Below are 16,160 nucleotides of genomic sequence, written 5' to 3'. Positions count from 1 at the left end.
CAACTTGTATTGTGTAGCTGCTCTAAGAATCGGAGGGTAGGTTAATTTTTCATTCTTTCATAAATTAAAATAGTTCATTCATACCAGTAACTCTCAATGTCAATACCTGACAAAAAAACTTTTGTATAAAACACCTTTAAATTCACACTCAATCAAATTTCTAGGGGGAAGAGTAGTTGCACCCTCCCCCTGCCTCTCCTCCAACGTGGTGAGGCCCATGCTCAAGTTCATTTATCTATTAATCACACATGCATGTATATATATGATATAGGCCCATGGGAGACAAGCTCGAAAAACTAGACCTAGACAAAGATACAATAACAACTTACGCTACAAACTGGAATTTCGGTCACTATTAACGCAATTCAGTTACTTAAAGTTTCTTACCACCAATTGCTTGATCAAGTCTTAAATTAAGCGAAGCAGCCTTTGTCGTCAGTTCAAAATGTTTCTTTCGGTTTTTCATGTAATCATGTATCAGTTATTTATAAAAGGCAAACTTTCTGCATAAAAATGAAATGTTTTACTTTTTCAAGAGATTTTCATCTACATTGTATTTTCAACTCTTCTTCAAAGTATTGATCAATCCACAAAGTTCTACTTTTTATTTCATGGTGGCAGAGTGACAACAGCAACCTAGTAAAGGGCAAATCGTACCCCGTAGTCACCTAAATCTTAAAACTTGCTTTGGAAAAACTGTCGGTACCTGTGTATTATTCAGAACACAGTGAATAAGTGAAGTTATGTTCTTTCGTGAAACAAACTACGATGCAGGTAGATTTTAATTAAATATTATATATATTGAGTTGGTTAGGTTAGGTTAAGTATTTGATATAATGCACCTAATTGTAAAATTAAAACTTAGAATTATGTACCCAGAACGCAGAAATTTCTTTAAGAGACACTATCTTCTATCACTATGCGTAACATACTAAATTGAGTTCTGTCTTTGTGGCTATGAAACCGGATTTTCGCATTGTATTTTTTTTTTATTTCACGAAAGAGCCGAACTTCACTTATTGAGTGTGTTCTAAATAATACACAAGTACCAAATTGTCTAGTGACGAAAATGCCATTTGAAGCTGATTCAGGAATACTAACTATTATTTCGATTCGATTAGAATGCTATTGAGAAAATAAATTTATAGGAATGTCGAAAAAGGGCCTGATATCCATCAAAAAGGGTGCCGAATCGAAATTAAAAGTTCAAGCCGTTGGAATCAGCATGGCAGAAAAAGCCACACAGGAAAATACAGACCCTCGCCTTGAACAAAAAGAAAAATTATGTTTATGTAAGAAAAGTACTGATGTGTCTTATTTTCCTTTTTCGATTTGTGCTTTTTGCCCGGAGATAATCGAAGTAGTCTTTGATCATACCTGTCGAGCCACTCGTCGTAGAATGTTGGGAGAGGAGTCATTTGAATTGAAATCTCCATATCAAGTTCCCTTTAAAAGTAACAAAAGAGATCGTGTTGCTGAAGATTAGCGTTTTCGGCCTATTTGTGCTAACAACTTTAATTCATAGAGAATGGAATTTCTAACAAAAATTTTTCTTCTGTAGTTTGTGCGACATATATCTGAGAATCAAACACTTTACTGAAAACCAAGCTTTGCTTTAATTTTGTATAAGTAATTACATTTGTATGTTTTTTTTGTTTTTTTTTTAGGGAAGGTAGTAGACTATTAAGCGTTTTACTAACTAGTTCCATATACCCGGCAGACTATTAAAAGGTTTTCCTGTCCCTTTTCCTGTTTTGTTGCCTCACTTTTGTGTCTTTAGTAACGAGCTAGTTTCTCGGAATTCTGTAAATGTAAGGGGGAAAATGTAGGGGAACCAGCCAGTTTATTTGAAACTACGAGGGGGTAGTTTTTTCTGTTTTTAAGTTTCAAACTTCACTATTTGTTATTATTAGAAAAAATCGTTTTATTTAACTAATTAGAGGCAACGCTATATCGTTGCCTCTAATTAAGACTGAAAACGAATTATGTTACAAATATTTGCTATTGTATTTATAATATTGAAAAAAAACTCTGTAATTAAATGTTAAATTGCTAAGCTTTTAGCAACTAATATAATTGTATAATAATATTTAGTATTGAATATTTGAATAAATATTTATTTATTGAATAAATATTTGAATAAATAGTTAAATATTTATATAAATTTATAATTAAATATTTAGTTTGTTTTTATTAGTTCTCTCCAAAGAGGGCAGCAACCAAACTCCTATTTCTAGTAATTTTTGTTTGTTTTAATTTTGTCTAGAATATTCAGTTTAATATGTACTCACTTTAAGGTCAATTTATTTATTTCTATTAGTGTTTGATTTGCTATTTTTGGCATGATTATTTGTTTAATTTCTGTTCGTTTTGAGTTTCATGTACTCTTTAATTGTAATTTATGGTCATTTTTAGTTTGAATTATTGCAGGAATCCATTTCTACTTGTCTTGTGATTAATGTTGCTCTTTACTTTTCTTTGAAAAATTTCTTTTTTGGATTTTTTTTCTAATTAATAGCTAGGACAGAAATACATTATCCATTGTTGGTCGACTTATTTGTTCTTTTTAAGCGTTTCATAAGCGTTTAAATCTTGAATATTGCAATAGACTAGTGTGCGTGTAACCGAATCCTCGTTTAAATGAACCCTTTGCCACTGAACCCTTGTTCAATTGATAACTCCTTTTTAAGTCAATCCTCTTACAACTCAACCCTAATTAACTGAATCCTGTTCAATTCAACCTAATTAACTGAATCCTGTTCAATTCAACCTCCGTTAAACTCAATCTCCTCTCTCCCAGTACTGGTGGGTTACCGGAATATCTTAGAGATATGTCTAATGGATCATTTATAAGCTTTGTCCTACGTCCTTTCTATAAATTCCAATACATTCCAGAGCTATATGGCACTATAAATAGCACCATTGGTGCTATTTCTCAATTGGTGGGACTAGCGGGCCAACGGGACATCGCTTAGAACAAGTATCAGAATTTCTCATGGAGAGAGAGCTGGGTTTCCCAGTATTATTTAAAAACGATCAGAAATTAAATTTAAAAAACAGGTTTTTTAACTGAAAATAAGGAGCAACATCAAAACTTAAAATGAACAAAGATTATTTTGTGTATGGAAGGTGTTGTCCCCTCCACAAGACCTTGCTACCGTAATTTCTGTTCGTTTATGTTTGGAAAATTATTTGAATTTATTTCTGCTCATTTTTGGCTTAATAAAGCTCTTACTGTTTTTTAACAAAACTGTTACGGGGAATCTTTTTAAAACTTATTTCTTAGTCTTTTTCGCATAAAAAAAATATATTTCATGTCTTTTAAAATTTTTTTCTATTAGACTCCGTGGCTTTTAGTCTGAAGATTATTTGGCTTTATTTCTGCTCATTTTTTTTTAATGAGGCTCTTTACTTTTCTTTAAAAAACTTGTTCTGTGTGTTTCCCATTAACAAATGCTACCTGTAAGAGTTTTCCGGGGGAGGGGGTATTTTCTGGGGGATTTTTATGGGGGGTGTATTTTCTGTGGGATATATTTTCTGCGGGGGGGGTACCAGTGTGTTTTCCAGGGGGTTATTGTCGGTGGGGGAGTATTTTCCGCAGGGATATTTTCTGAGAGATAGACGCTGGGGGGTGGGGGTGCAAACGCTGGCCACCATGTTTGATGGCTCATTTAAAAGCTATGGCTTATTTCTATGTACTTCTCATCAGTTCTTGCATCTGTAAGTGCCAAATGGCACTATAAATGACACTTTTGGTGCCATTTTCACATGATGGGGCTAGTGTGCTACCGGAATATCTTAGTGAGATTTTTAATAGCTTGTATAAAAAATATTGGTAATGTCTAAGTGCTTTCTATAAATTCAACCATCTGCAAGTGCCATATAACACTGGAAAATAACACTTTTGTTGCCATGTCTCAATTGAAAAATCTGAGGCTAGTGGGGTAGATAGATGTTTATTGACTCATTTAAAAGTTTTTGACCATATCTACGTGCTTTCTATCAATTCTACCATCTGTGAATGCCATATGTAAACTAAAGCCGCCACTTTTGGTGTAATTTCTCTAGTGGAAAAACCTGGAAACATATAACGGGTACCACTATAATATTTATGGTCCAAACTAATTGATAAAATAAGGGCCCATTTACAAATAAAATAATAAAAATTGAAACTTCCGCTTTTCTTTGGGAAAAATAATAGGCAAGAATACGGACTGAACAATCCGGTAAAGTTTGCTTTGTCTAATGGAGTGAGACGTAAATCATTATTTATAAAGAATGCCACATAGCACATTTAATCACAGGAACTAATATCGCTGCAAGCTTTGTATCTATGTATTAAATCAAATAATCACCCAGTTTACGTTTGCTGTCTAATTTGCACTATTTTTTTCTTTTTATTTCTTAACGTTCTTCTTTTTGATTTGAGTTCCAATTAAGTAGAAAAGGCAAAGTGAAACAGTTTCTGCAGTAAAAGAAGCAAATGATAGTGCTCTCTTGCTTGTATTTTGAAGTCTTATTAAGTATTAAATAAAAAAAAAGGTTTTCAACTGAAAGTAAGGAGCAACATCAAAACAAAAAAGGACCAGAAATTATTGCGTATATTAGGGGGTTCGCCCCCTAGTCAATTTTTCGCTCTTCATGATAAAGTTTGAGTTTTATTCCTATTCTTTAATAAAAACACCTTAATCACAAAGCCCGTTTAATTGGAATAAATAATTCTATTGAAAGCACTAAGAAAAAGCTTTATTGTTAAGAGCGAGGTATTGTCTAGGGAGCGAACTCCCCAATATGCGTAATAATTTCCGTTCGTTTCAAATTTTGAGTTTACTCTTTACTTTCATTTGAAAAGAACTATTTTTTTATTTAACTTCTTATCTTTTTTTAAAATAATTCGGGGATATCTTGGCGCCCCCTTCATAGCAATGTCCCTTATCCCATGAAAATTTCCTCAATAGAAATATATTTCCATGTAACTCCACCCCCACTAACGGAAACCCCCCTGAAAAATTATGTATACTTCTGCAAAAGGCTATCTAAAAAAATGTGAGTGACTTTGTTGAAAAATAAGTGTGGGAGGGGGTCTAGTTACCCTTCATTTTTGGGTAACTTAAAACAGGCATCAAAACTTTTAAAATTCGTTTGAATGAGCTCTCTTGCGTTATTTTAGGACCACTGGGTCGATAAGATCACCCCTGAAAAAAAATAAACACGTATCCGTGATCTTTCTTCTGGCAAAAAACATACAATTCCACATTTTTGCAACTAGGAGCTTGAAACCTCTACAGTAGGGTTCTCTGATACGTTGAATGTGATGGTGTGATTTTCATTAAGATCCTATGACTTTTATGATGTGTTTCCCCCTTTTTTCGAAATTAAGGCAAATTTTATAAGGCTCGTAAATTTTGACGGGTAAGACTAAACTTGATGAAACTTATATATTTAAAATCCGCATAAAATCCAATTCTTATGATGTATCTAATGGGATCAAAATTCCAGCTTTTAGAGTTTCGGTGACTATTGACCCGGGTCGCTACTTACTTTCAATACGTTACTACGAACCGTTTGATAAAAGGGAACTCAGCTGTTTTAGTCATGCGGATATATGCTGATGGGTGGCCGGCGGAGATTAAAGACATCTTAGATAAGTGTGGATTAGGGAAATGGTGGAATGAAGGAAAGGGGATTATGGATATGGAGGAAATAGTAACAAGGGAGGTACAAGAGAGGTTGAAGAACCAAGAAATCCAGATGGTGGGTAAGTCTGGATCATTCAGGGTCGTTAAAATTGTATAAACAGATAAAGGGTAGTTTGGGGGAGGAGGCATTTGGGAGGGTTGGGTTCAGTAGAGAGGATTTGAAGGCTTATTTGAATTGGAGGGGAAATGGATTTTTGATCGGTGAGAAAAGAAAGTATCAAGGGAGAAAATGGGAGAAGGTAGAATCTAATGCTTGTTCTATGTGTTGGTCTCAGGATGAAAGTTTGATACATTTTTTGTGTGAATGTGTCGAATTGAATGAATGGAGGTGAGAGATGTATGGCAAAGAAAAATTGAATAAGATAAGGATGGTAGATACAACGAAAGAGACAAATTTCCTGAGTATTAAAATAATAGCAAGGTTTTTCAGGATTGCAGCGGCTCATCGAGAGCGTTTTCTTTAAATAGTATTAGTTTATTTTAGTTAATTTGTTGTTTATTTTTGTTATGTAAATTTCCTGCCCACGGGCTTTTTCTGGAATAAATTATTAATTATTATTATTATAGTTTTAATATATGTAATATATATAAACTATATGCCTTTTTAACAGTGTGGTTTAATTTTCCAAAATATTGACAAGAAAAAAAGAAACAACAAAATTACTACAATAATCAAGATATATATATATATATATATATATATATATATATATATATATATATATATATATATATATATATATATATATATATATATATATATATATATATATATATATATATATATATATATATATATATATATATATATATATAGGTATTATAGATGACAAGATACTAATCCCTGGCAATCTTAGCATAGTAATAGTCGTAGTTGCAAGTATCCACAATATGAAGTAGTCACGGTCACAGGAGGGAAACTTCCGGGGTGAACTTTCCATGGAAAATTTTAGACTGAGTGGATTTGACAGAATTCTTATACGAAATTATTTTCACTTGTCCTGCTTTCTCTTTGCCTACTCAATTTTGCATGTGAAGACGTTCCGGGGAATTGTCCGGGGTAAATTATCAGTGTATTTGGATTTGCGGGGAATAATTTCCACAGAAGGGGGGGGGTTTCTGAAGTGATCAGAAAAATGATTCGTATCTAAAGTCTTTTTCTAATGAAAGTATGCTAGGGATAATTTTTCAGGCTGAATCTTCTGCAAGAGATTTAATGAGGGAGGGGTGGATTTTCAGAGAGGATGGAATTTTCTGGAAGGAATTATGCAGGGGAGATGTATTTCCATGGAAGGAACTTTCCACTGAGGATTTTCCCGTTAGCGGAGGAAAGTTTTCCTTTAGGACGAGCCAGATTTACCGGCATTATTTGAAATCCATCAGAATTAAGTAAACGAAAATAAGTTTTTTTTTTATACTAAAAGTAAGGAGCAGCATTGGAACTCAAAATTAACAGAAATCATTCTGTATATGAAAGGGTTGTCCCTACTCCTCAATAATTTATTCTCTAAGCTAGGGTTTGGTTGTTTGTCCAATTTTTTAAGAAATACTCCTGAAACACAAGGGTCGTTTATTTAGAATAGGGAGCTTTTTTGAAAGTACTAAGAACTTTAGCGTAAGGAGCAGGCTATTGAGGAGGAGGGATGACCCCTTCGTATACAAAATAATTTCAGTTAGTTTTGACTTTTAATTTTGTTCCTTACTTTTAGTCGAAAAACTTCTTTTTTCAATCTAATTTTGGGAAAGACAGAGAACCCTACCTTTTAAAAACCATATTAGTTTTTAGCCCTCAGTATGAAATTTACCCCAGTTGAAAAAGATTAAACAGTCAGATTCTTCCATGATATTACAAAATTTTAAGCCAGTAAATAGAATGAAACTTTTTTTTTAAGTCTTTTGCAAGCGATTCTCTGTGGTAAGATTTATTTAGACATAACGAAGGTTTGGATGAAGAATGAGTGTTAAGATGAGTTTCCCTCGAGCTAAAAAGGTTGTATTATGCTGTCATTCCAAGATTTTCAAATAAGACTTTTCAAAGGGACCTTTCAAAGTAATAAGAACGAAATCTTGGGAATAATCTTATACTGTGCATTATTAAAGTTCTTGTTATTAACACTCAAATGTCAGGAACATCGGTAAAACTTGAGAACAATAAAATGAAAGTGACAGAACTTAATAAGTCTTCTTCTAATTAACTGGACATTTCTTTATCTAATGACTCTTTTTAGTTTAAGATATATAGATATGCTTAAAGATAAAAATGATTATTGTGATGCAGGATAAGTAGTTTGACCCTTCTAAGCAGTAGTCTACCTAAATCTCTGAGAATAAAGGTTGGAAAGCAATATACAAGTCGAAGGATATGATTTATGTCGATTATTAACAGATAAAATGCATCCGTCTTAGTTAAAAAGTATTAATAGCTTACGATAGACTAAGATTATATATGTACTGAACAGTTAACTCGTTGTTAATACTCGTTAATAACTCGTTTGAATTCTTCAGTAATGGCACTGTACTTTCTTTTCCGAAAATCATCATACTAATATTTTCAGTGTGAAAAAACGATCTTGATATATTTTGATTGTAGAATTGGTCTTCCCCTCCAATACCCTTAATATGTCTTATAAATCGTCTGCTGTCTGAAATTAGTGACCTCTGACAGTTGAAACTCTTGAGCACAAGTAGGAAAAGCATCAAAACCTGATCTATTTTCCAAAAATCCTTTTACTACAAGCTTTTAGATAAATAAGTTCGCGTTTGATAGACATTTGATTTTCATAGATGTTTGATACCCAGACTTCGAGTGCCCTAATAGCATTTTATTCTCGACAGCGGATAGAATAAAATGAAACTAAAGTTGTTTTGCGAAAGAAATGACAAAAACTATCTTTATTTTCTTAAAATTTAAACTTGTTTCCTTGGTGCTTCACTTTGGAGTACTTTGCCAAAATGCACTAAGTAAGAACATTTACAAAATATTGAAAAGGGATTCCTGGTGTTTCCCGGTAATAGCCGTAACAGAGGTCGTATTGAGATTCTCTATCCCTATACCTTCTACCTTTCTTTATTTTCTCATATCCTTCCAAATGATTGCAATCATTGTTTAATGCATGACTTTAATTTCAACGAATCTGAAAACCCCTGAGACTATGTTCTACCACCTATCTATATTCCCCAGTTCTAGATAATAGTATATATTATTCTATGTATATACTATATGCCCCTACTATATATTCTAGATAACAATGTACATAACTACATATTATTCTAAAACAGCAAAATAATTCAGGAATTCAATTGAACCTTTTTATATTGGCTTTCAGTCTCATAGGTTAATCTACCATGTGGTGAGAATTTTGTCCCTAGACATATTAATTTACGGATCATCAACAGCTTTAATTTATTTATGAATATGTCACATACAGAAAGAAGCCTTTGGCTTTTTCTTTGCAGACACCTAGAAAAGGAAAAGTATAATTTTAATTTATAATTTTTTTCTATCAACTCAGACCCTGTTGATTCAGTTGTGATTTTCCTATTTCGATCCAGGTACGATAAATGTATTATAAACTATGGTTGTTTTCATTTCAAAATTCTGTGAAGAATTACCTGAATTTTCCTACAGAAAATATTTTCATTTGTCTTTCTTCCTCTTTGGATGCCTAATCTTACGCATAGAGAGAATATTATAGAGAATATTATATATATATATATATATATATATATATATATATATATATATATATATATATATATATATATATATATATATATATATATATATATATATATATATATGTATATATATATATATATACATATATATATATATATATATATATATATATATATATATATATATATATATATATATATATATATATATATATATATATATATATATATATATATATATATATATATATATATATATATATATATATATATATATATATATATATATATATATATATATATATATATATATATATATATATATATATATATATATATATATATATATATATATATATATATATATGTATATATATATATATATATATATATATATATATATATATATATATATATATATATATATATATATATATATATATATATATATATATATATATCAACAAAACTAGTACAAATAAAACAATTAATCATGTTTCTCTATGTTTCCATATTGCTTCGTTTGAAAGCCTCATTTGCATGGCTCAGTTTAATGGCTTATTTGAAAACAATAGCTTTCAAATGAGCCACTAAGCATAGCTCTTATAAATTATGCTAGTCCAATATACTGACTATCTATTTATATACACAGACAATGGTACAGCGAAGAATGTTGTATATTCGCATGTTTTACGTAGTTAAAAACATATATATATATATATATATATATATATATATATATATATATATATATATATATATATATATATATATATATATATATATATATATATATATATATATATATATATATATATATATATATATGTACTAGCATAATTTATAAGAGCTATGCTTAATGGCTCATTTGAAAGCTATTGTTTTCAAGTAAGCCATTAAACTGAGCCATGCAAATGAGGCTTTCAAACGAAGCAATATGGAAACATAGAGAAACATGATTAATTGTTTTATTTGTACTAGTTTTGTTGATAGATATATATATATATATATATATATATATATATATATATATATATATATATATATATATATATATATATATATATATATATATATATATATATATATATATATATATATATATATGTATCTATTTACAGGTGGGACACAGGGATACAACTACAATGGGGCGTAACTAATATGGCGCGTAACGACTTACGCTTGCGGGGGGCTTGGGGGGCGCAAAGCGCCCCACCTATACATATCCTGGTATGATCGGAAGAACCCAAAACGAGATTTTAGTTTATATCTAAGAGACTGGTATCTTCGTGGTTTTAAATTGTTTTAGAGGCAAGAGATGTTTACGCTACAACTGTTGGATTAAGAAGAGAATTCGGGTTCTATGTCATCGTTGTGAAGACAATGGCTACTATAAATATAAACCTACTGATTTTAATTTGATTGTTACAGAAAGTGATTCTCCATTAAAAAAGACTGTATATGATATTGCTTCAAATAGGCAAATTAAAACAAGTGAATTTTACAATGCGAATGAAAATCGTATCATTGACTTCACAAACATATATAAAAAGAGTAAAGTTACATCGTACTGTAGAAAATGTGACTGACTTTGCACATCAGGATTAATATACAATGAATTCAGATGGTCTGTCGCCATTACTTGTTCTCGATAACTACCAATGCGTAGAAGAAGAAACCTAAAGAGGAGAAAAAGCCATTTTCATGTATATATGAATTTTTATTAATAAATAAATTTAGAAATATTTCTTAAACATTTTATTTGTAGGGTACTGAAGTCAATATTATACAGGTATGAAAGTATATTTTCCACTAGGAAGTCACTCAGGCGAGGATTGTCTACGAAAATGTTGAAAAATTCATTGTAGGTATAGCCACGACATTAAAAAACGAAATATGGTAGTGGATGAAAACCATAGCTGCAAAAACATGAATCAATGGATTTAATGTGTGATTTTCAACATAAAGATACTGGGAAAATGTCTTAGGAATAATGAGGAGGTGCCGGAGGTCTAGTAATCGTCTGAAACGGTGCTGTGAATGTGCATCAGGTTGGGGGTGGCTTGTGAAAACATGAACCATTGGGTTTAATGCATGATTTTAACAAGAAAATATCTGAAAAATATCTTAAGAATGATGAGTGGATAATAGAGGGTGCCAAGGGGACATTCATATTGTGGCTTGGTAGCGTTAATTGATATGGTGTATCAAGGAGTGTTGGGTTCTGAGAACATGAACTATTAGATTTTTATCATAAAAATATCTATAAAATATCTTAGGAATGATAAGCGGGTACTATAGAATGCTAAATGGCCAGTCATAGTGTGAAACAATGGCGTCGTGAGTTGAGATAGTATATCATGGGGGTTGGCTTGCGAAAACATGAAACAACGGATTTAATGCATGATTTTTAATAATTCCTAATTCATGATAATTCCTAAGATATACACACATATATATATATATATATATATATATATATATATATATATATATATATATATATATACATATATATATATATATATATATATATATATATATATATATATATATATATATATATATATATATATATATATATATATATATATATATATATATACATATATATAAACTTACATTAAAATGTGAGAATTAAAACTAGTCCCGGTTGAACTTCTTTGAAAAAAGGATGCTAGGACTGTTTTTAAAAAGTTTTTTTTTCAAAACAGTACTAGTTTTAATGCTCACATTTTAATGTAAGTATATATATATATATATATATATATATATATATATATATATATATATATATATATATATATATATATATATATATATATATATATATATATATATATATATATATATATATATATACCCCAACACCTAGTTGGTGGGGGCGCTTCGTGCCCCCCAAGCCCCCCGCGTGCGTAAGTCGTTACGTGCCATAATAGTTACGCGCCATTGTAGTTGTGTCCCTGTGTCCCACCTGTGAATATATATATATATATATATATATATATATATATATATATATATATATATATATATATATACATATATATATATATATATATATATATATATATATATATATATATATATATATATATATATATATATATATGTATATATATATATATATATATATATATATATATATATATATATATATATGTATATATATATATATATATATATATATATATATATATATATATATATATATATATATATATATATATATGTTTTTAACTACGTAAAACTTGCGAATATACAACATTCTTCGCTGTCCCATTGTCTGTACATATAAATAGATTGTCAGGTTTACCGACTCTTGAACATGCAACATATAATTGCCCATGGGAAAAACAATCCGTATTCAGATCTATACCTCATTATTCTAATGATTGCCCTTGAGCTTTGTTGATGGTGATAACACCTCATTGATTCGTTAGCTAATTTAACATGTATACGTCACGTTAGAAGCTTAATAACGCTGTAACAGCCAGACCCATGTAATATAACAAAAATCCATAGCATTGGGAGGCTTGATTGATCGCATGTGGAAAGGTTTGGAAACATGCAAACAATTTAATCGTTCTAGTAATCGGAACAGGGGATTCTCCTTTCGTGCAGTAGGTTACCATGTATAAAGTATCCCCCAAGTCATAATATTAGAAAGGCTTTCATAGTTCAACCGTGTAGCGCTACATTCCATTGAGGTAAAGTCGCTTTCAAATCCTAATGAAGACAAAAAATCTTTAGATTATAAAAGATCCCCGGAAGAACGCCTTCAAAGAAAACGTAATCTTATAAAGTATTAGGTAACAACCCACATGTTCATTGTCATTCCGTGACATCCCATATGTGCGGCGCCGTTACATAACACCCACGTGTGCACCATCATTACGTAACAACCACGTTTGTATCCACCTCATTTATAATTGGGGATTCCCTGCTTGATTAGCGGACTCTAACTAGTCCTATTGCGTAACAAACAAACCGTATTACATAGCAGCTAAAGAAATCCTCAAGTAAAGAAGTCCTGGCTCTTGTAGGTTTTTAAGTAATTAATACATGCATCTTCTAAAAATCATTCCCTATTACGTAGGTTTACTATAACGTTAAATGTGTGCTTTAGTATTACGTGTGACCCAGCTGGGTGTAATAGCGTCTCGTTGGACTTGTAGCTCCGTTTATACAACCCCTATGCTTCTGACAGAAAGCCTTATGGCGTCACTACTAATGAACCCTTTCCCGATCTTCTAGTATCACTGGTTCGATCACCCCTGTAAAAAATAAAATCAAAAGACAAACAAATACGCATTCGTGATCTTTGTTCTATAAAAAAAATTAATTAAAATTCGAAATTTTTGCATGTAGGAGCTTGAAACCTCTTCAGTGTAGTTCTTTATTATACTGAATCTGATGGTGTGATTTCCATTAAGATCATTTTGTGTTTTGATGGTGTTTCTGTTTTTTTTTTTTCAAATATTGGAAAAATTTCCACTGCTTGTGACTTTTGATGGGTGGGGCTGTATCTATTGTTATTAAGATTATGTTACTTATAGCTTTGAATACTATTGAGACACAGCTCTCCTTACTTACGGTTCTTTCCCACGACCTATTTATGAAATTGGACGTCCCGTATTTTTATTTTATCAAAGATGCATAGCTATTCCTATTATTTTTTGTTGTTTTTGTTGTTTTTTCAATATTCCCAGAAGTAATCATATTTAGGCAATTGTCCTAGAAGATCAGGAGAGTGCTCATTCGAAGGATGCTATTATGAAGAAGGGTGGTAGGTCGTTTGGAAGCCGGAGGAAGGGCTAAGTATCAAAGAGGGCATTTCAATGGACAGTTTTGTGACATTTCAATGGACAAATTGTTTAACTCTCTACGAATCTCAGATAAAAATAGAAGGGGGTTGAGTAGGGAGGGAGGAATTGATTTCTCACCTACCTTCATTTAGATTAACCCTTAGTAAGACTGCTGTGTGTTGATAGTTCCCCTCGTGTTGCAGAAAAATGTTTGACATTTATTTTAACAATTAATTTAATTTAATTGATTAACTTGACGATTCATAAAACCAAATTCAGTCCCGCGTAAGTGAACATCGGCTATTATGAATGAAGGTTGATGGGTCGTTGTGAAGACAGATATCGCAAAGAGTGCATTTGAATGACCAAATATCTTATGTCTTATTGAACCTTACGATGAATATAAAATGAGTTTTGAGAAAGAAGGCAAGGGAGAATGAAATTGGTATGTAATCGCTCTTAATTCTTGGGAATGTTTTCAGTCTGTGCCTTCATTATTGGTGCTTGGGGATGATAGCGCCCTCCCATCGTCACAGTCTTTATCTATGTAGCATAAAGAATTATATTAAAGAAGTGGTAAAACGGTGACTAGGGAAAAGGGGTTCGCACGTACTACAAGTAGCTTTGTTTTTACCGGGTTTAAATGGTAATATTTCTCTTATCCTCTTTATTTGTAATGCTCAATTATATAAAATTAAGAAAATCGATTCGCCTTTATGTGTCTGTGGTAAAAATGAAACAATGGATCTTGTCAGGTCATTTTTGATTGTCCCTTGTACATACCAGCTAGATTTTCATCACAAGTAAATTTAGTGTTTTATAGCCTAAGCTTCCCATTTGATCTAAACTTAGTGTGACACATGAAAGACGTACGTCATTTATTCATGAATTTCATCAACAGCATTGGTCGCCTGGATTTTTAGAATCATGGAATTTAGAACTCATTAGTATGTTTCATGTATTTTATATCTATGTATGGTAAAATAATTATTTTATTTTATTTGTTTTTTTTATATTTTTTTATTGCTTGAATTTTCCGTAGTGTCTAGCTTTAGAATAGAAAGTGAAATACTCTTTGTGGGTCGTATCATTCATTCATGCTATTCATTCATTCATTCATGCTATACTCAATGTCTTATCATCTGCCTTGTGGGTGTCAGCCCTTACTAGTTTTCACGGAGAGCATCCTTGTAAAGTAATTTGGCCGAAGAATTCACCTTTAAAACAATAAAAGGGATAACCCTAAGGATAACATAAAGGATATGACATTTAACATTTCAACCCCCACTTAATAATAAGTATTGCCCACTTAATAATTGTCACCCCCTCTTAATAAGTATTTGAGGGGCGCTTTTTTCACGGATAAGTATCATGTTCAAAGCATTGTTTTACGAATACACAATTTAAATGTAAAAAGTGGGGTTAGAGGAGGGCGTAGTAACCCCCTTCACATTTAACAGAGCCCTGAGTCAAGAAGCAAGTAAAGAGCAGCCCTTGTCAAATAAAATGATAACTGTAAACAATTTCGATTTCAACATTTATTAAAGAAAATATATCATTTATGCTAATTCTAATGGGCGACATGAATTAATTTTAAAGTTACTGATTATAAGATATTAGCACATGAAAATTCGTATAATATTTGAAGCATGAATTAAACTACCCAAAACAATAAGTTTGTACTCTTTCCCTTGAAATATGCTTGTCAAAAGCAATCATTTGATTTGAAAAGTCTGGTTTCAGAGGAGGTGGCCCACCTAACATCAAAGGTAATCGTGGGTATACTTGAAAAATAATAAAAATTAAATGAAAAAAATCTCAAATGAAAGCAAATAGTGACTTTGAAACAAAAAAACGAACAGAATTTGTCCTTTGTAAGACACTAGCTACCCCTCCTCAACCCCTCAGTCTTTACGCTAAGTATTATAGTGGTATAAAAATCTTCTTATTCTAATTGAACGGCCTTTGTGTTTGA

Source organism: Artemia franciscana, unplaced genomic scaffold (genome assembly GCF_032884065.1).
Source record: "Artemia franciscana unplaced genomic scaffold, ASM3288406v1 PGA_scaffold_67, whole genome shotgun sequence".
NCBI lineage: Eukaryota > Metazoa > Arthropoda > Branchiopoda > Anostraca > Artemiidae > Artemia > Artemia franciscana.
The sequence above is the reverse complement of the archived record's forward strand: the minus strand, read 5'-3'. Positions refer to the sequence as shown.